Source organism: Neophocaena asiaeorientalis, unplaced genomic scaffold (genome assembly GCF_003031525.2).
Source record: "Neophocaena asiaeorientalis asiaeorientalis breed wild unplaced genomic scaffold, Neophocaena_asiaeorientalis_V1.1 scaffold395, whole genome shotgun sequence".
Lineage (NCBI taxonomy): Eukaryota > Metazoa > Chordata > Mammalia > Artiodactyla > Phocoenidae > Neophocaena > Neophocaena asiaeorientalis.
In genome coordinates, this window is record NW_020172274.1 from 2,069,961 (window position 1) to 2,090,141 (window position 20,181).

Consider the following 20,181-nt stretch of genomic DNA (forward strand, 5'->3'; position numbering starts at 1 on the left):
GCAAGAGGGTTCCTTTTTCTCCACAGCCTCTCCAGCATTTATTGTTGTAGATTTTGTGATGAGGGCCATTCTGACCGGTGTGAGATGATATCTCATTGTAGTCTTGTTTTGCATTTCTATAATGATTAATGATGTTGAGCAAATTTTATGTGTTTGTTGGCAATCTGTATATCTTCTTTAGAGAAATGTCTCTTTAGGGCTTCTGCCCATTTTTGGATTGGGTTGTTTGTTTTCTTGATATTGAACTGCTTGAGCTGCTTGTAAATTTTGGAGATTAATCCTTTGTCGGCTGCTTCATTTGCAAATATTTTCTCCCATTCTGAGGGTTGTCTCTTTGTCCCGTTTATTGTTTCCTTTGCTGTGCAAAAGCTTTTAGGTTCATTAGGTCCCAATTGTTTATTTTTATTTCCATTTCTCTAAGAGGTGGGTCTAAAGGATCTTGCTGTGATTTATGTCATAGAGTGTTCTGCCAATGTTTTCCTCTAGAGTTTTATAGGGTCTGGCCTTAGATTTAGATCTTTAATCCATTTTGAGTTTATTTTTCTGTATGGTGGTAGGGAGTGTTCTAATTTCATACTTTTACATGTATCTGTCCAGTTTTCCCAGCACCACTCATTGAAGAGGCTGTCTTTTCTCCACTGTATATTCTTGCCTCCTTTATCAAAGAGAAGGTGACCATATGTGTGTGAGTTTATCTCTGGGCTTTCTATTCTGTTCCATTGATCTATATTTCTGTTTTTGTGCCAGGACCGTACTGTCTTCATTACTGTACCTTTGTAGTATTGTCTGAAGTCAGGGAGCCTGATTCCTCCAGCTCTGTTTTTCTTTCTCAAGATTGCTTTGGCTATTCTGGGTCTTTTGTGTTTCCATACAGATTGTGAATTTTTTTTATTCTAGCTCTGTGAAAAATGCCAGTGGTAGTTTGATAGGGATTGCATTAAATCTGTAGATTGCTTTGGGTAGTAGAGTCATTTTCACAATGTTGATTCTTCTAATCCAAGAACATGGTATATATCTCTCCATCTATTTGTATCATCTTTAATTTCTTTCATCAGTGTCTTATAATTTTCTGCATACAGGTCTTTTGTCTCCTTAGGTAGGTTTATTCCTAGGTATTTTATTCTTTATGTTGCAATGGTAAATTGGAGTGTTTTCTTAATTTCACTTCCAGATTTTTCATCATAAGTATATAGGAATGTTAGAGATTTCTGTGCATTTATTTTGTATTCTGCTACTTTACCAAATTCATTGATAAGCTCTAGTAGTGTTCTGGTAGCATCTTTAGCATTCTCTGTGTCGAGTGTCATGTCATCTGCAAAAAGTGACAGCTTTACTTCTTTTCCGATTTGGATTCCTTTTATTTCTTTTTCTACTCTGATTGCTGTGGCTAAAACTTCCAAAACTATGGTGAATAATAGTGGTGAGAGTGGGCAACCTTGTCTTGTTCCTCATCTTAGTGGAAATGGTTTCAGTTTTTCACCATTGAGGACGATGTTGGCTGTGGGTTTGTTATATATGACCTTAATTGTGTTGAGGAAATTTCCCTCTATGCCTCCTTCTGGAGGTTTTTTATATCATAAATAGGTGTTGAATTTTGTCAGAAGCTTTCTCTGCATCTATTGAGATGATCATATGGTTTTTCTCCTTCCATTTGTTAATATGGTGTATCACATTGATTGATTTGCATATATTGCAGAATCTTTGCATTCCTGGGATAAACCCCACTTGATCATGGTATGTGATCCTTTTAATGTGCTGTTGGTTTATATTTGCTAGTATTTTGTTGAGGATTTTTGCATCTATGTTCATCAGAGTCATTGGCCTGTAGTTTTCTTTCTTTGTGACATCTTTGTCTGGTTTTGGTATCAGGGTGATGGTAGCCTCATAGAATGAGTTTGGGAGTGTTCCTCCCTCTGCTATATTTTGGAAGAGTTTGAGAAGGATAGGTCTTAGCTCTTCTCTAAATGTTTGATAGACTTCACCTGTGAAGCTGTTTGGTCCTGGGCTTTTGTTTGTTGGAAGATTTTTAATCACAGTTTCAATTTCAGTGCTTGTGATTGGTCTGTTCATATTTTCTGTTTCTTCCTCATTCAGTCTCGGCAGGTTGTGCATTTCTAAGAATTTGTCCATCTCTTCCAGGTTGTCCATTTTATTGGCCTAGAGTTGCTTGTAGTAATCGCTCATGATCCTTTGTATTTCTGCAGTGTCAGTTGTTACTTCTCCTTTTTCATTTCTAATTCTATTGATTTGAGTCTTCTCCCTTTTTTTCCTGATGAGTCTGGCTTAATGGTTTATCAATTTTGTTTGTCTTCTCAAAGAACCAGCTTTTAGTTTTATTGATCTTTGCTATCATTTCCTTCATTGCTTTTTCATTTATTTCTGATCTGATCTTTATGATTTCTTTCCTTCTGCTAACTTTGGAGTTTTTTTGTTCTTTCTCTAATTGCTCTAGGTGTATGTTTAGGTTGTTTATTTGAGATATTTCTTGTTTCTTAAGGTAGGATTATATTGCTATCATCTTCTCTCTTAGAACTGCTTTTGCTGCATCCCATAGGTTTTGGGTTGTCTTGTTTTCATTGTCATTTGTTTGTAGGTATTTTTTGATTTCCTCTTTGATTTCTTCAGTGATCTCTTGGTTATTAAGTAGTGTATTGTTTAGCCTCCATGTGTTTGTATTTTTTACAGATTTTTCCCTGTAATTCATATTTAGCCCCATAGCATTACTGTTAGAAAAGATAGTTGATATGATTTCAATTTTCTTAAATTTACCGAGGCTTGATTTGTGACCAAAGATATGATCTATCCTGGAGAATATTCCATAAGCACTTGATAAGAAAATGTATTCTGTTGTTTTTGGATGGAATGTCCTATAAATATCAATTAAGTCCATCTTGTTTAGTGTATCATTTAAAGCTTGTGTTTCCTATTTCATTTTCATTTTGGATGATCTGTCCATTGGTGAAAGTGGGGTGTTAAACCCTGCTATGATTGTGTTACTGTGGATTTCCTCTTTTATGGCTGTTAGTATTTGCGTTAGGTATTGAGGTGCTTCTATGTTAGGTGCATAAATATTTATAATTGTTACATCTTCTTCTTGGATCAATCGTTGATCATTATGTAGTGTCCTTCTTTGTCTCCTGTAATAGACTTTATCTTAAAGTCTATTTTGTGTCATATAAGAATTGCTACTCCAACTTTGTTTTGATTTCCATTTGCATGGAATGTCTTTTCCCATCCCCTCACTTTCGTTCTGTATTTGCCTCTAGGTCTGAAGTGGGTCTCTTGTAGACCGCATATATACAGGTCTTGTGTTTGTATCCATTCAGCCAGTCTATGTCTTTTGGTTGGAGCATTTAATCCATTTACATTTCAGGTAATTATCGATATGTATGTTCCTATTTCCATTTTCTTAATTTTTTTGGGTTTGTTATTGTAGGTCTTTTCCTTCTCTTGTGTTTTCTGCCTAGAGAAGTTCCTTTAGCATTTGTTGTAGAGCTGGTTTGGTGGTGCTGAATTCTCTTAGCTTTTGCTTGTCTGTAAAGATTTTAATTTCTCCATTAAATCTGACTGAGATCCTTGCTGGGTAGAGTAACCTTGGTTGTAGGTTTTTCTCCTTCATCACTTTAAATATGTCCTGCCTCTCCCTTCTGCCTTGCGGATTTTCTGCTGAAAGATCAGCTGTTAACCTTGTGAGGATTCCCTTGTGTGTTATTTGTTGTCTTTCCCTTGCTGCTTTTAATATTTTTTCTTTATTTAATTTTTGATAGTTTGATTAATATGTTTCTTGACGTGTTTCTCCCTGGATTTATCCTGTATGGGACTCTCTGTGCTTCCTGGACTTGATTAACTATTTCCTTTCCCATATTAGGGAAATTTTCAACTATAATCTCTTCAAATATTTTCTCAGTCCCTTTCTTTTTCTCTTCTTCTTTTGGAACCCCTACAATTCGAATGTTGGTGTGTTTAATGTTGTCCCATCAGTCTCTGAGACTGTCCTCAATTCTTTTCATTCTTTTTTCTTTATTCTGCTCTGCAGTAGTTATTTCCACTGTTTTATCTCCCAGGTCACTTATCCGTTCTTTTGCCTCAGTTATTCTGCTATTGATCCCGTGTAGAGAATTTTTAATTTCATTTATTGTGTTGTTCATCACTGTTTGTTTGTTCTTTTGTTCTTCTAGGTCCTTGTTATATGTTTCTTGTATTTTCTCTATTTTATATCCAAGATTTTGGATCATCTTTACTATCATTATTCTGAATTCTTTTTCAGGTAGCGTGCCTATTTCCTCTTCATTTGTGAAGTCTGGTGGGGTTTTGCCTTGCTCCTTCATCTGCTGTGTGTTTCTGTGTCTTCTCATTTTGCTTAACTTACTTTGTTTGGGGTCTCATTTTTGCAGGCTGCAGATTCATGGTTCCCATTGTTTTTGGTGTCTGCCCCCAGTCGCTAAAGTTGGTTCATTGGGTTGGTGGAGGGGACTAGTGCCTGTGTTCTGCTGGATGAGGCTGAATCTTTTCTTTCTGGTGGGCAGGACTGTATCCAGTGGTGTGTTTTGGGGTGTCTGTGGCCTTATTATGATTTTAGGCAACCTCTCTGCTAATTGATGGGGTTGTGTTCCTGTTTTGCTAGTTGTTTTGCATAGGGTGTCCAGCACTGTAACTTACTGGTCATTGAGTGAAGCTGGGTCTTGGCCTTGAGATGGAGATCTGTGGGAGATTTTTGCCATTTGATATTATGTGGAGCTGGGTGGTCTCTTGTGGACCAGTGTCCTGAAGTTGGCTTTCCCACCTCAGAGGCACAGCCCTGTTGCCTGGCTGGAGCATCAAGAGCCTTTCATCCACATGGCTCAGAGTAAAAGAGAGAAAAGAAAGAAAGAAAGAAAGAAGATAAAATAAAACAAAATAAAGTAAAATAAAATAAAGTTATTAAGATAAAAAATAATTATTAAGAAAAAAATTTTAAAAAGTAATTTAAAGAAACAAACATAAAAGATGGACATACAGAACCCTAGGACAAATGGTAAAAGCAAAGCTATACAGACAAAATCACACACAGAAGCATACACATGCACACTCACACAAAGCGAAAAAGGGAAATATATATATATATATCTTTGCTCCCAAAGTCCACCTCCTCAATTTGGGATGATTCATTGTCTATTTAGGTATTCCATAGGTGCAGAGTACATCAAGTTGATGGTGATTTAATCTGGTGCTCCTGAGGCTGCTGGGAGAAATTTCCCTTTCTCTTCTTTGTTCGCACAGCTCCTGGCGTTCAGCTTTGGATTTGGACCTGCCTCTGCGTGTAGGTCGCCTGAGGGTGTCTGTTCTTCCCTCAGACAGGACAGGCTTAAAGGAGCAGCTGATTCGGGGGCTCTGGCTCACTCCATCCAGGGGGAGGGAGCATTACAGATGCGGGGCGAGCCTGCGGTGACAGAGGCTGGTGTGACGTTGCAACAGCCTGAGGCATGCCGTATCTTCTCCCCGGGAAGTTGTTCCTGGATCACAGGACCCTGGCAGTGGCGGGCCATACAGGCTCCTGGGAGGGGAGGTGTGGACAATGACCTTTGCTTGCACACAGGCTTCTTGGTGGCTGCAGCAGCAGCCTTAGTGTCCCATGCTTGTCCCTGGAGTCTGCGCTGATAGCCTCGGCTCGCATCTCTGGAGCTCCTTTATGCGGCACTGTTAATCTCCTCTTCTCGTGCACCAGGAAACCAAGAGGTAAGAAAATGTCTCTTGCCTCTTCGGCAGCTCCAGACCTTTTCCCGGACTGCCTCCCGGCTAGCTTTGGTGCACTAGCCCCCTTCAGGCTGTGTTCATGCAGCCAACCCCAGTCTTCTCCCTAGGATCCGAGTGAAGCCCCAGCATCAGCTCCCAGGCCACACCCATCCTGTCGGATGAGCAGACAAGCCTCTTGGGCTGATGAGTGCTGGTCGGCTCCGATCCTCTGTGTGGGAATCTCTGTGCGGGAATCTCTCCGCTTTGCCCTCTGCACCCCTGTTGCTGTGCTCTCCTCCGCAGCTCCGAAGCTTCCCCCCCTCCGCCACCTGCAGTCTCCGCCGTCTTCTCTGGTAGAACTCAAAGTTGTGCCTGAGTCAGGCAACAGATTAAATTACTAGACTTCCAAAGGTAAAAATTAAATGAGATAAAAAAGGACAGGACAGGTCTTCCCTGGTGGCACAGTGGTTGAGGTTCCACCTGCGGATGCAGGGGACGTGGGTTCTTGCCCCAGTCCAGGAAGATCCCACATGCCGTGGAGCGGCTAGGCCTGTAAGCCATGGCCACTGAGCCTGCAAGTCCGGAGCCTGTGCTTCACAATGGGAGAATCTAATTACTCTTCTTGTCTAAAATAAAAAGTATAATAATAAAGGAGACACATAGTCATCAGACAACTATGAGCATAGATTTAAAAATTATTTTGAAAATAGTGAGGGCTTAAGACAAAATTAAATTTACTTACCATCTCATATATTATTAAAGGTAAAAACAATTCAAGTAACAAATAGTACAGAAAATCAATTTTAAAAGTGGTTATTTTATGCCCAGAGATAAGGATTTCAAACACTGAAATATTTACAGATCAAATTAGCTAAAAAATTATGTATATGTAAATATAAGTGTTTATTTTCCTCTTTTATCCAATGCAAAACTGAAAAAAAATATTCAAGTTTGTTAAAAATGTAGACATCTTTAATCCCCCGTTCTTGGTTTGTTGCAGTAGCTAGATATCAACTGGTGTGACACAGAGACTAACAGGAAGAAAACAGAAAGTTACAGACATTATTTGCAGGAAGCTGGAGAAGATTAATGAGGCAATGATAACTAAAGGAGCTAAGACAAATAAGGAAGTAAGAGTTTTGAGAGAGGAGCAGTTTCTCTGTAGCCGCTTTTCCTATGATGGCAATTTAAAAGAACAGCTACAGGCAGGGTGCAGAGTTTACGGGCATTACAACTCCTATGCAAATTTAGTCGAATACTAGGATTGAACTGGGCAGGCAGGAAGCAATAAACCTAATCAGCAAACTCTGAGAAGCAGAGCAGATCTCTCTTTGCTTTAGGGGAACAAAGATTAGAGTTTGAGTCATGCCAGAGTAAAGAATCAAAGATTATTCCAAGTTCTCAGGTGAAAACCCTTAAGAGAGGAAAGGTACATTTATTCTTACTAGGATGCTACACTGCCCCTATTCAGATTGAAATCAGATAATTAGCCATCACTCTATATGCTTGTAGAAGAAAGGGTGAAATATCTTTAGAGGGAAGTAGTAACTCTATAGCTTTTTATAAACATTGTCAAAATTAACAAACAATAATTGGTGTTTTTGAAAATGTCAATAAAATAAATCTTTTATATAGGATGATTAAGAAAAATGAGAACACAAATTATTGACATCAGGAACAAAAGAGACATTTTTACCATAAATCCTACAGAATTAAAAATGATAACTATGGAAATATATGAGTAAATTATTTCACAAATGAATTGACAGTTTAGATTGAAAATTCTTTTAAAAATACAATTGACCAAAATCGACAAAAAAATAAACAGAATATCGTAATAGTTCTACTAAGGAAATGGAATTCATAAAAAAAAAAAAAAAAAATTCACATAAAGAAAACTCCAGGCCCAGATAGATTTACTGTTTAATTTTCTCAGATTTTCAAGAAAGAAAAATTAACAATTTTCCATACAACTTTTCAGAAAACAGAGAAGAGACTACTGCACAACTTATTTACGGAGCCTACTAAACCTTAATATTTAAATCTTACAATTATATCAGAAAAAAAATTATGGGAAAGTATCCCTCTTGAACATAGATAAAAATGCTTTATAAGGGCTTCCCTGGTGGCGCAGTGGTTGAGAGTCTGTCTGCCAATGCAGGGGACACGGGTTCGTGCGCCAGTCCGGGAAAATCCCACATGCCGCAGAGCGGCTGGGCCCGTGAGCCATGGCCGCTGAGCCTGCGCGTCTGGAGCCTGTGCTCCACAACGGGAGAGGCCACAACAGTGAGAGGCCCGTGTACCGCAAAAAAAAAAAACAAAAATGCTTAATAAGATATAAGTAGATTGAACACAACTGTATATGTGAAAAAGAAAATATATCATGAAGAAGTAGGCTTCATATCAGGAATGTGAGATTGGTTTATCATTTATAAATTAACCAGTGGAATTCATTTTAGCAGAAAAAAAAAATGATCATCTCAACTTGGAGAAAAAAGCGTATGACAGAAAGCAACTTCTGTTCATGATAAAAATTCTTGTCAAACTAGACGACTAGTAGGAAACTTCAGTCTGGTAAATGGCATTCTACCAAAAAATAAAAACAATGTTGATAAAACTAACATATATATTGCTATGGTTTGAATGTTTGTGTCACCCCCACATTCATACGTTGAAACCTAATGCCCAATGTGATATATCAGAATGTGGGGAATTTTGGTGGGTGATTAGGTCATGAGGATGGAGCGCTCATAAATTTGATTAGTGCTTTTATGAAAGAGACCCCACAGAGCTCCCTAGACTCTAGCCCCTTCCTTCTGCCATGTAAGGTTACAGTTAAAAGGCTCAATCTATGAATCAGAAATCCAGTTTTCACCAGACACAAATCTTCTGGTGCCTTGATCTTGGACTTCCCAGCCTACAGAAATGTGAGAAATATATTTCTATTATTTATAAGCCATCCAGTCTCTGATATTTTGTTATAACAGCCAGAATGAACTAAGATATATTAATAGTGAAGGACTGTGCTTTGTCCCCCAAATCTGGAATGTATCAAGGAAGATTGCTTTTATTATTTTTATACAGTATTGTCCTGAGGGCCCTCTCTGTTTCAATAGGACAGAAAAAAATGAAAATGTATAAAGAAAGTATAAAATACTGTTCCCATTTGCAGATTATATGATTACTCACGTAGAAAATCTCCCCAATAACTACAAACTACTAAAACCTACTAAAGCTAATACTATAATACCTCAAAGTTTGTCTCAAAAAGATTTCAATAAAGAAATTGAGTACAACTTTATAACAGCTTAAAATTGGAAACTAGCCAAATTTCCATCACAAATGCATGGATGAATAAAATATAGTATAATTCATTCTGGATGTTATAACAAAATATCAGACTGGATGGCTTATAAATAATAGAAATGTATTTTTCACATAATTATTCATTTTATTAAACTTGTAACCTAATATATATTGTCTTTATTTGTTCTTGTGCCTATTATGTTGATTTTTATCTTTTCAATTTTAATCTTCAAGTGAACACAGGCTATTTGTGTCTTATTCATTACCTATAAGGCAGTCACAAAACAATGTGACCTGAAACTAAGTGTATCATTAAACATCGCCTATACAATGTTTTCTTGATATCCTAGACAGTATTATAAAATTTTGAGTGACTGAATGCATGAATGCATGTGTATGTATATATGTGCATAAATTCCTTCAAATATATACTAGAAAGTTGTTTTGGAAATGAATACCACTTGTTGGAAAAAAAATCTACCTGAAAATCACCATATCTGAATATCTTCAGGTTCAGTTTAGTTTATTCAGTTTATTTTACGCCACTTAAAAAGGCAAATAAAATGAAGATATTTTTATCAAAGATAAATATTAGTAATAAAAATTTTTATGAAACAGGACTTATCATCACATAATAGTGTGGTCACAAGTTTGAGATACCATGTTCTATAAAAGAAATTCTATATATATCTATAGAAGATATAATATATTTACTCTGTGATAAATTGAAATTAAATGTTTCTGGTTTTGTTTCTTCTGTATTTTATCATCAGTTTGATATGCTGTTTAAAAAAATTTATATTGCTGATGTTGGTGAAAGTCAGGATTTACTTGAACATTAATTGATGTATTGTTTCTATGTGGAAATTAGGAAATGGATATCAGAGATCTAAAAATATGTATGTAACATTTAGGCACCATTTGTGTTTTAAAAAATCTTTCTCAGTAACCACACAGATATGGTTGTAGAATAATTATTCACAATAAAAGGGAAAGGAAACAGCCATAATATCAAAATGTACTTTAGATACATTTAAATTATGTTACATCAAAATATAACACAGTCACTAACAATAGTGATATAATCCACTCTAAAATATTGATAGTATTACCCTTACCAGGTGATGACAGGAGTTAGACAGACATTTAAGTTTTACTCCTCACATTTTAGAAATACTTGAGCTCTTGGCAATATATGTATACTTTTAGACTCTTTTTTTAGAGAAGTTTTAAGTCCACAGCAATATTAAGCAGAAGGTACAGAGATTTCCCACAGCCCCCTGCCTCCAAACTTGCGTAGCCTCCCGCATTATCAACATACCTTCTAAAGTGGTACATTTATTAAAATCAATGAGCCTACATTGACACATCATTGTAAGCCAAAATCCATAGTTTACATTACATCTCATTCTTGATGTTGTACATTCTATAGGTTTGGACAAATGTATAATCACATGTATGTACTCTTCATTATGGTATCATAAATTTCACTGCCCTAAAACTCCTACATGCTCCACCTAATCATCTTTCCTTACCACCCCAAATCCTAAAAACCGTGGATCTATTTACTGTCTCCATTGAATTTGCAGAATGTCATATTGTTAGAATCATACAGTACATAGCCTTTTCAGATTGGCTTCTTTTATAGTAATGTGTATTTAAGTTTTCAGTGTGTCTTTTCACAGTTTGATAGTTCATTTCGTTTTAGTGCTGAGTAATATTCCACAGTCTGGATGCACCACAGTTTATCAGTTTACCTATTGAAGGACATCTTGGTTGCGTTCAAGTTTTGGCAATTGTGAATAAAGATGCTATAAACATCCATATGCAGGTTTTCGTATGGACATGAGTTTTCAGCTTCTTTGGGTAGGTAACAAGGTACACAGTAGTTGGATTATACAACAAGTGTATATTTAGTTTTGTAAGAAATTGCCAAACTGTCTTCCAATGTGGTTGTACTATTTTGTATTCCCACCAGTAATGAATGAAAGTTCTTGTTGTTTCACATCCTCACCAGCATTTGGTGTTGTCCTTACTGTGGATTTTGTCCACTCTAGTAGGCATGTAGTGTTATCTTGTTTTAATTTGCATTTTCCTAATGACATATGATGTGGAGCATGTTTTCATAAGCTTATTTGCCATCTGTATGTTCTTTGGTGAGGTGTCTGTTCAGGTCTTTGGCTCAATTTTTAATTGTTATTTATTTTCTTATTACTGAGTTTTAAGTGTTTTTTGTATATTTTGAATAATACTCCTTTTATCAGATATATCTTTTGAAAAATTTTCCCCCAGTTTGTGGCTTGTCTTTTCATATTCTTGACATTCTCTTTTGCAGGGCATAAGTTTTTTTAATTTTAATGAAGTCTAAATTATTCATTCTTTCTTTTATGGATTGTGCCTTTGGTGTTGTATCTAAAAAGTCATTGCCTGCCTTTTTAATTTTGAACGTTTTCTTTGGAAAAATGGGATTTGTTAAAATATATTCAAAGAAACAAATTATATTTCCTTGTGCTCCATATTTAATATATATTTTTCTTTTTTTTTTTCTATTCTTTTTTTTTTTTTTTAAAGAGATTTTCCCGGACCGGGGCATGAACCTGCGTCCCCTGCATCAGCAGGTGGATTCTCAACCACTGCGCCATCAGGGAAGCCTCTAATATATTTTTTTATTGAGAGAAAAGCAAATACATGAACTCAATATTGTTCTACAAAATTTGCTATCTACTGTCAATCATTTGATTTCAAATTAAAAAAAACTTCTTTTTTTAAAAAAATTGCAGACTTTAACCTGTCATTAAGTTTATGTGTTCAAAATTAGCAAGGAATTGAAAAGTAATGCAACAATGTAGGCAAAATATAGTAGATGTTTCCAGGATAAAGTTAATGAAATTATTTAAAGTTTTTTTCCTATTAATCTAAGTTACTATGGCTGTCTCATTGCCTTTAGATTAAACTACAATGGTAAACAGAGAGACAGTTCCCTTATAAATGAATCCAATATGTAAAAAAAATAAAGTATAAATTGGGCTATTTTCCCAGGATTTTCTAAACTTCTAAAATTTGAATCCTATATGATTTTATATGGTTTAATTAATAGTTTGTAATATTTGATATACAGTCGCACTTGAATTCTGTTAGTTGACTAATGCATAATGACATTTGGTTTTTAAATATAAAGCCATGAAGACTGTTGCTATTCTGGCTGCCTTGCTGTATACACAGCTCCTCTCTCTCTCTCTCTCTCCATATATGTATATGAGACAAGTGAGACAAGTGATTAGGTGCTTAAGAAAGAAAAAGTACCCTGGCTGAAAAAGGACATTAATAAACTTTTTATGCTAACCATACTCCTTAAAAATATAACTATATGTTAACAATACAGGATTGTAGACATTGTCATTTGACAGAATAAGTAAACAAAGAGTAGTAACATGAAATTTCCATGGTCATTAGTATTGAAAGAGATTAATACATCACTGGAAATGCCATTAGGGCCCAAACACATAAAGATTCAGATAGATGTAGAGAAATTTCTTGGGCCAGCAATTTTAAGAATCTTCCTACATGAACATATGATCTCCAAAAGCAGAGTCCCCAAAGGTCTTAGTTTCTCACTATTCAAAACACTGTAGCTGAGAAACTGTCTTATTGTCTGCCAAGCTGTCAATCACTCTATAGCACCTATCTTGTAGTAGAAATGACTTGACCTTCATTCTCAGAAAAACTGTCTCTGAGATTAAATAAGCTTCTCCATAGCATGTGACATCATCTATTAGCAGATAATCTTCCTTTTTTTTCCTGTTTTCATTTTCCTCAATAATAGTTGTCAATTATATAGTCATTGGGATGAATATAGTTTGTTGTCTAAAATAACCTGGGTCTAGCATTAAAGACCCTTCACATTCAACTGCCTTTCTAAAAATAAAAGTTAATTAAATTTTCACATTTAATATAATTATGTACACTGTCCAATGGTATAAAATGTTCTAACTCAGCAGCAGAAAACATAACATTACATTTGTACTTTTCTTTTACCATATCTTTGATGGTTTATTTAACTAAAAAGTTAGTGCTGTGACTTGCATACCCTGAGAAATTGTCTTAGACAATATCTTTCTGCAAAGAAAATGTCAATCCAAAGATTTCATATTTGGGAGTTGTATTTAATAAGGCATTATCCCTGAGAAATCAAATTAAGTGTTTCATAATTTTACTAAGATGCACAAATCCCTCATCTAAATGGCAAGAAGTGATAGACATCAAGGGCAAAAGTGATAAAAAGAGAGTTTAAAGTGTTCTTTCTTAATATTTATCTTTGAACTATGTTATTTACATAATAGCATCAGAGAGTTATTTAAATAAAAAATAAATACATCTTAGAACTGTAAATTATCATAAGCATAGCGCTTTACAATGAGGAAACTAATGTGCTTTGCAATATATTTTATATTTCTAATAAAGCTAGAAATTTTTTCAAAAAATAACACACTGTATTTTGAAAACTCAATTAAAAAATACCATTAGAAAGCAAAGCAAATCAGGGTGAATATATTCTGTACAGAAAACAGGAGAAAATGGAAAATGTTCTTTTTTTTTTTTTTTCCCCAAGGAAACTCTTATTCATGATCTACTTCCTGAAGTACCCCACATTTGTGACTCTGGATTTCTTCAACTGCCATAGGCTAATCCACTTAATTTGTAATTGAAAATTTACTTAACTTACTTAACTAATCCACTTAATTTGTAATTGGAAACTTACTTAACCAAACTTGCTTAAGCAAACTTGCTTAAGCAAAGCACAGACTATGAGACCACTGATTACAAAAGTGTGTTTGTAATAAGTGTAAATTAGTATTTAATTTAAAATGTCTTTTTAAAATATTTTTGATTTGGGGGAATCATGTATCAATGAAGTTTCTACCAAGCATCAGAAATAACATGAGTTATCAACAAGAGTTATCATTTTTTAAAGTATGGAGTCACTTTTTTATTTGACTTTGAGCCCCAGTTTCATAACTGGAATCATGGACTATCTGTGTAAGTGCCAGACCTAGGTAGTGGTTCCATTACTCCAAGATGGCAGCAGCAGGAAGTTGTTCTTATTAGAAATTATTTTATTGAATTCCACCCTAGAGGGGAAGATTTTGCTATCCATTGCCAGTCATCTTTGATTCTGATTGCCTACCAAATATTAGTATAATGTGTGGTCCTAGAGTCTCTCTTTGTTGGGCAATATCTGATATGTCATCTATTGGCTGCACTCTTTTGGACCTCTTTGTCTGTATTTTATCTTAATCCTGAGATATCTTTTCCTAGATTTTCTCTAAACATACAGTGTCTGTCCCTCTATCATAAACCTGCTTGAATCTAGAGAGAGTTTCTTATTTCTAGGTCCCTTTGCTATCACTAAAATAATGAACCTAATGTCAAAATCAGCTATTTTCAAATTTAATAAAGTTTTATCTATAAATGTTTATACATTAAAATTATTCTATTGCTATTAATAATCATTTCTTAAAGTGTATTTCTTGAAACTCTGAATGTATTATGTCTATTTCTATCAATACGTTCTAAGGAATGTATAATAGAGAAGACTGTAAGCTATTTGTTTTAGAAACGAGCTTATGAGACAAAAAGTGAGGATAATACAAGCCTCAGATTAGCAGTGAATAGTTTCATAGTGCTGGGCTTTCCTATAGGTTCAGGATACTGCTTGAAGTTAATATCTCTTAGCCTATCTCTATTTTTGGAAGGAGTGTGATAGAGAAGCATAAAATAAGAAAATCGAATACACACACACAGGTATATTTGTATCAAAATCAGGAAAATATACCCGTAACTTTTACACTATTATTTCTGCAACTTATCACATCACTGTAGCTAATATTTGCAACTTCCTTCTTCCATTACCCATTTCGTATTCCCTTTGTCTTTAGACAGCACCTTGGCTGGTCTTGGTTCCTTGCTTGGTAGGATGACCCAAAGGTATTCTCCTAAAGCATCTGGTCTATTGCAGTCCTTCTTGTATTGAGGGGTTCCAGTTGCATATTGATTTTTATCACACAACCTGGTTGCATTAAACAATGCTTCATGGGATTTCCTTCATCTTTACATACTTCTACCATAGTCCTATCAAGTAGCAACAATCAGGATCAGTCAGTCTAATGAGCACAGACACTTTCTTATTTGCCTGATGATTTGTTGGCTTGAAAAAGCCTAAAGTAGGTAGGTGACAGACCCAACTTCTAGTTTAATGGAAAGATATCAGTGTCCCCTGTTGGAAGCAATCCTTTCTGGAGAATTAAGCCTTCTAGGCCAGGAAAGCCTACAACTGTGCTTATGGAAAACAAAATACTCACTATTATTAGCTCTATAGAGGCAATAGTGAGCAGAGCCATTTCCATTCCTACCCTGAGATTTCCAGACCTGTGAATTGTGGCTGTAAAAGAAGCAGCGCTCTCTATTGGACTTCTTTTAGCAACCACGTCCTGGAAGATATTACAGTAGTCCAGGAAGGTGTTACCATCCTGCTGGTACTAAAATTCAATCTTTCAGAGTCCATTCCACTATTATATCAGGTCTTCTTCAGTATGATGGTATGATGATTTTATATGTCAACTTGACTGGGCCACAGGATATCCAGATATTTGGTTAAATATTATTCTGGATGTGTCTGTGAGGGTATTTCTGGATGAGATTAACATTTGAATCAGTACAAGTAAAGCAAATTGTCCTCCCCAGTATGGTTGGGCCTCATATAACGCATTGAAGGCTTGAGTAGGATAAACAGTCTGATAAAATAAGGGAGATTTCATTTTCTCTGCCTGTCTTCGAACTGGGACATCAGTCTTCTGCCTTCAGCCAAGGATGAGGGTGCAGACTTAGACTAGATCTTACAACACCTTGAATTCCCAAAGGATAAACACTGTACCATGCTTCATTTTCTCCAATATGAGTTCCTTCTTCAGAAGCAAACATAATGTTAAATAAGACATTCTGTACATCTACAATGGTTAGTCCTGTAGAAGCAATGTAGTCAGGAAAGGAAAACCAATATATAGCCTAAGTATCTACTCCAGTGAAAGGCACTTTGAACTACACAAAGTACTCTACTCCCATGATGAAAGTGGTCCAGTCTGACTGATCTTTCTGCAGGATAGTGCTGTATCTGGAACTGAGAGTTGATCTCTGCTGACCCAGCAAGAATTGTAGCCAGAGAGCTTTCATGAATGGGATTAGTTAGCCCAAGGAAAACCTCCATCCTAGCCACTGTAGCCATTTTACTTACAAACCCACTGGAAAGGATGCAGTGGCTGGGAAAAGCAGCAGAAGAATAGATATCTTTTCCTATCTTTTTTATCTGGTTATTAAGATTCAAGCCAAAAGGTCTTAGATGTTGACTAAAATCTGTAATTGCTCTTTGCCTAGTCCTATGGAGTTTCACAATATGTATGCACAGCTTAATCTGCCAAAGATTCAAGGCGAACCCTGTACATATTTCTGGAGCTCTTATCTCCAGAGCTTCCTTCTCTCATGTACTCTTGTTGACAAATTCTAGTACTTTAGTTTGCTTGAACTCTTTGTCCTTATAGTGTGTACTTTATTCCTGAAAATGTTCACAGGCACAAAAGTTGGGAAAATGATAAGGCTCACTTTGTTTCCTTTCTGTAAGGGATTAAAGGAAACAGTAGGTAGGTATATCTCCATATATGTAAGTCATATATATATATATGTGTGTGTGTGTGTGTGTGTATATACATATATATATATGTATGTGTCATACATTCTGCTTGGAAGAGAAAATCCCAAACGCTGCACATTTTACAAACATTTTTGTTCCCAATGGCACATACATCAGGCATATTTTTACAGAGGCCAAGGTGACTAATTTTATGTAGTATACAGTATACAACTGCACCTATTTTATCTTTATAAAGGGATACAGATAGTGCCAAGACCTGTAAATAATTTTTGATATTTTCTTTTACCTCCAATACAAGTCATTAAAACGTTAAATTTTAAGAAGATTCATAACATATATTTACAATTATCCCTAAATCACCAAGATACCATATTGAGAAATAGCTTTATCTTTTTGCAAGAGCATTTTCTATACAATCATTCCAATGTAGGTATAAAATATATAAATACTCACCTGGAGTACACATCAAAAAATAAAGCCATACTGAAGAGACATGTCAGAAAATAAACAATACCGTATATTAAAACTGAAGGAGATGTTATGTTTGATTTTGAGTGAGCATTTACTTGAGACACAAGTATAATTCCTCATCACTAATTTTCTAATCATCTACCTTCCAGGTTTTACCATCTAGCAAAATCCTGTCCACTAACTATGAAACAATGTGGATCTGTACCTTTCGCCATCTCTGTCCTGGAAAAATTATCAGGTAAACTATTTAAAGGTCTTCCCACTGGGAGAATTTCCTTTCACCACTGTCCTTTAATGCCACCCAGGAGAAGAGCTGTAATAGAACTATGTGTGAACAAGACCCAAATGACTTTCTTTCTCACTTAACTGGTTATAGGAAAATCCAGATAAGGCCGGAAGTCAGCACTGAGCAAAAAGAAGCAATCTAATATCAGTAGGGGTCCTAGCATTGGGAACCACTTTCTAGTGCAGCTTACTGGTTGCTTAGGTCCTACTTGAGGCCAATTTTGTATACATCACTTCCATTTGATGATAGTTTTATACTGTGCATACCTATCTTAATGACTTGGTGGAACAGGCAGTGCTAGTACATTTTTGGTAGTTCCAGTCACATAACCGCTTGCCAGTGCATGGTCAAGAATTTGGTCTTGGGTTTCCCTGGTGGCACAGTGGTTGGGAGTCCGCCTGCCGATGCAGGGGACGGGGGTTCGTGCCCTGGTCCGGGAGGATCCCACGTGCCGCGGAGCGGCTGGGCCCGTGAGCCATAGCCGCTGAGCCTGCGCGTCCAGAGCCCGTTCTCCCCGACGGGAGAGGTCACAACTGTGAGAGGCCCGCGTACCACAAAAAAAAAAAAAAAAAAAAAGAATTCAGTCTTTACTAGGGCTTAGTGGCAAGCCAGAAGCTGTTTCACCAAAGGAGAATATTTCTCTAGAGAGAAAGCTATGATTCCAGAATTCTAAAAGGACTGAATTATGATTTACCTATAGGGTCTCACAGAGAAAAATTTTAATGTGATGTGATTTAGTGATATGGCATCATCTAAATTATATATGACTGTAATACTAAATTACGCACAGTGTAGTTAGTGTCTTATTGTGCAAGCTATAGCATACTTAGAAAACAAAGTAATAGATACAAATCAGTGTTTTTATCATTTCACTAAGGAGGTCAGAGAGTTGTGCTGTTAACAGCAACTTGAGTATATTTTAACATAATTAAATTATAAAAATATGTATTTGTATAAACCAGAAGCTTCTTTGGGATAAATGAAAATGTTGATGTTATTTGAACAGCCTTAGTGATGCTTTCTTTTGTAAGATTAAGTTATGCAAACCTTAACGATAGTCCATCTAGCAAATTATCACTAAAATAGAAAGCAATATTTGCAGGTTAAAATAGGAGATAATACATCCTCAATACATAAATTTCATTTTGGTACATTAGGTAAGGGCAAAGGTGCTTGAAGGGCCTATCATTTTCAAATTAATAAATATTTCCACTCACCATAATATGGTATATATGACAAGATACCCATACATTTCTATAATAATAGGATATTCTTGGTTTTGATGTTACATTCCGATTCCTTAAAAACTTCATTATTGCAGCTGCCCAAATCTATATGATAAAATGTGTTTAGATTCATTTAAGCATGATTCTCCCTGGAAGAATTAAAGAGAGACTACAATTTAACCAAAGATGCATTAAGGCCCATTATAATTCAAATTAACCTGAAATGTGTTTCATGTCATATATACATACATATATATGTGTGTGTGTATATATATATATATACATATATATACATATATATATTTACACACATAATTAGGCCCCAGTAAAAAAATAACATGCTTATTTCAGCTTATTTTTCAGTTTCTTTGCCTATAGTTGTTATGTTCCAAAGGAAAATAAGCAGACTTCTAAGAACACTGGAGGACTATATTATTTTAAAAAATATGTGTCCATATCACATTTCAAAAAGTCTTAAATGGCTATATTTAAAAATTAAGATAAATGATATTCTTTTATCATCTATATTTTTTACTAAATCATGTGTGTATGCATGTGTGTGTGTATCAAGTCAGTATGGGATTTACCCCAGGGATGCAAGGATTCTTCAATATATGCAAATCAATCAATGTGATACACCATATTAACAAATTAAGGAATAAAAACCATATGAGCATCTCAATAGATGAAGAAAAAGCTTTTGACAAAATTCACCAATTTATGATAAAAACTCTCCATTAAATGGGTATAGAGGGAACCTACCTCAACATAATAAAGGCTATATATGACAAACCCGCAGCAAGCATCATACTTAATGGTGAAAACCTGAAAGCATTTCCATTAAGATCAGGAACAAGACAAGGATGTCCACTCTCATCAGTCTTATTTAAGATAATTTTGGAAGTCCTAGCCACAGCAATCAGAGAAGAAAAAGAAATAAAAGGAATACAAATTGGAAAAGAAGTAAAACTGTCACTGTTTGCCAATGACATGATACTATACATAGAAAATCCTAAGGCTGCCACCAGAAAACTACTAGAACTAATCAATGAATTTGGTAAGGTTGCAGGATACAAAATTAATGCACAGAAATCCCTGTCATTCCTATACACCAACAAAGAAAAATCAGAAAGAGGAATTAAGGAAACACTCCCATTTACCTTTGCAACAAAAATTAACATACCTAGGAATAAATGTGCCTAAGGAGGTGAAAGACTTGTACTCAAAAAACTATAAAACACTCATGAAAGAAATCAAAGATGACATAAACAGATGGAGAAGTATACCATGTTCTTGGATTGGAAGAATCAATATTGTGAAAATGACTATACTACCCAAAGCAATTTACATATTCAGTGCAATCCCTATCAAACTACCAATGGCATGCTTCACAGAATTACAACAAAAAATTTTACAATTCATATGGAAACACAAAAGACCCCGAATAGCCAAAACAATCTTGAGAAACAAAAACGGAG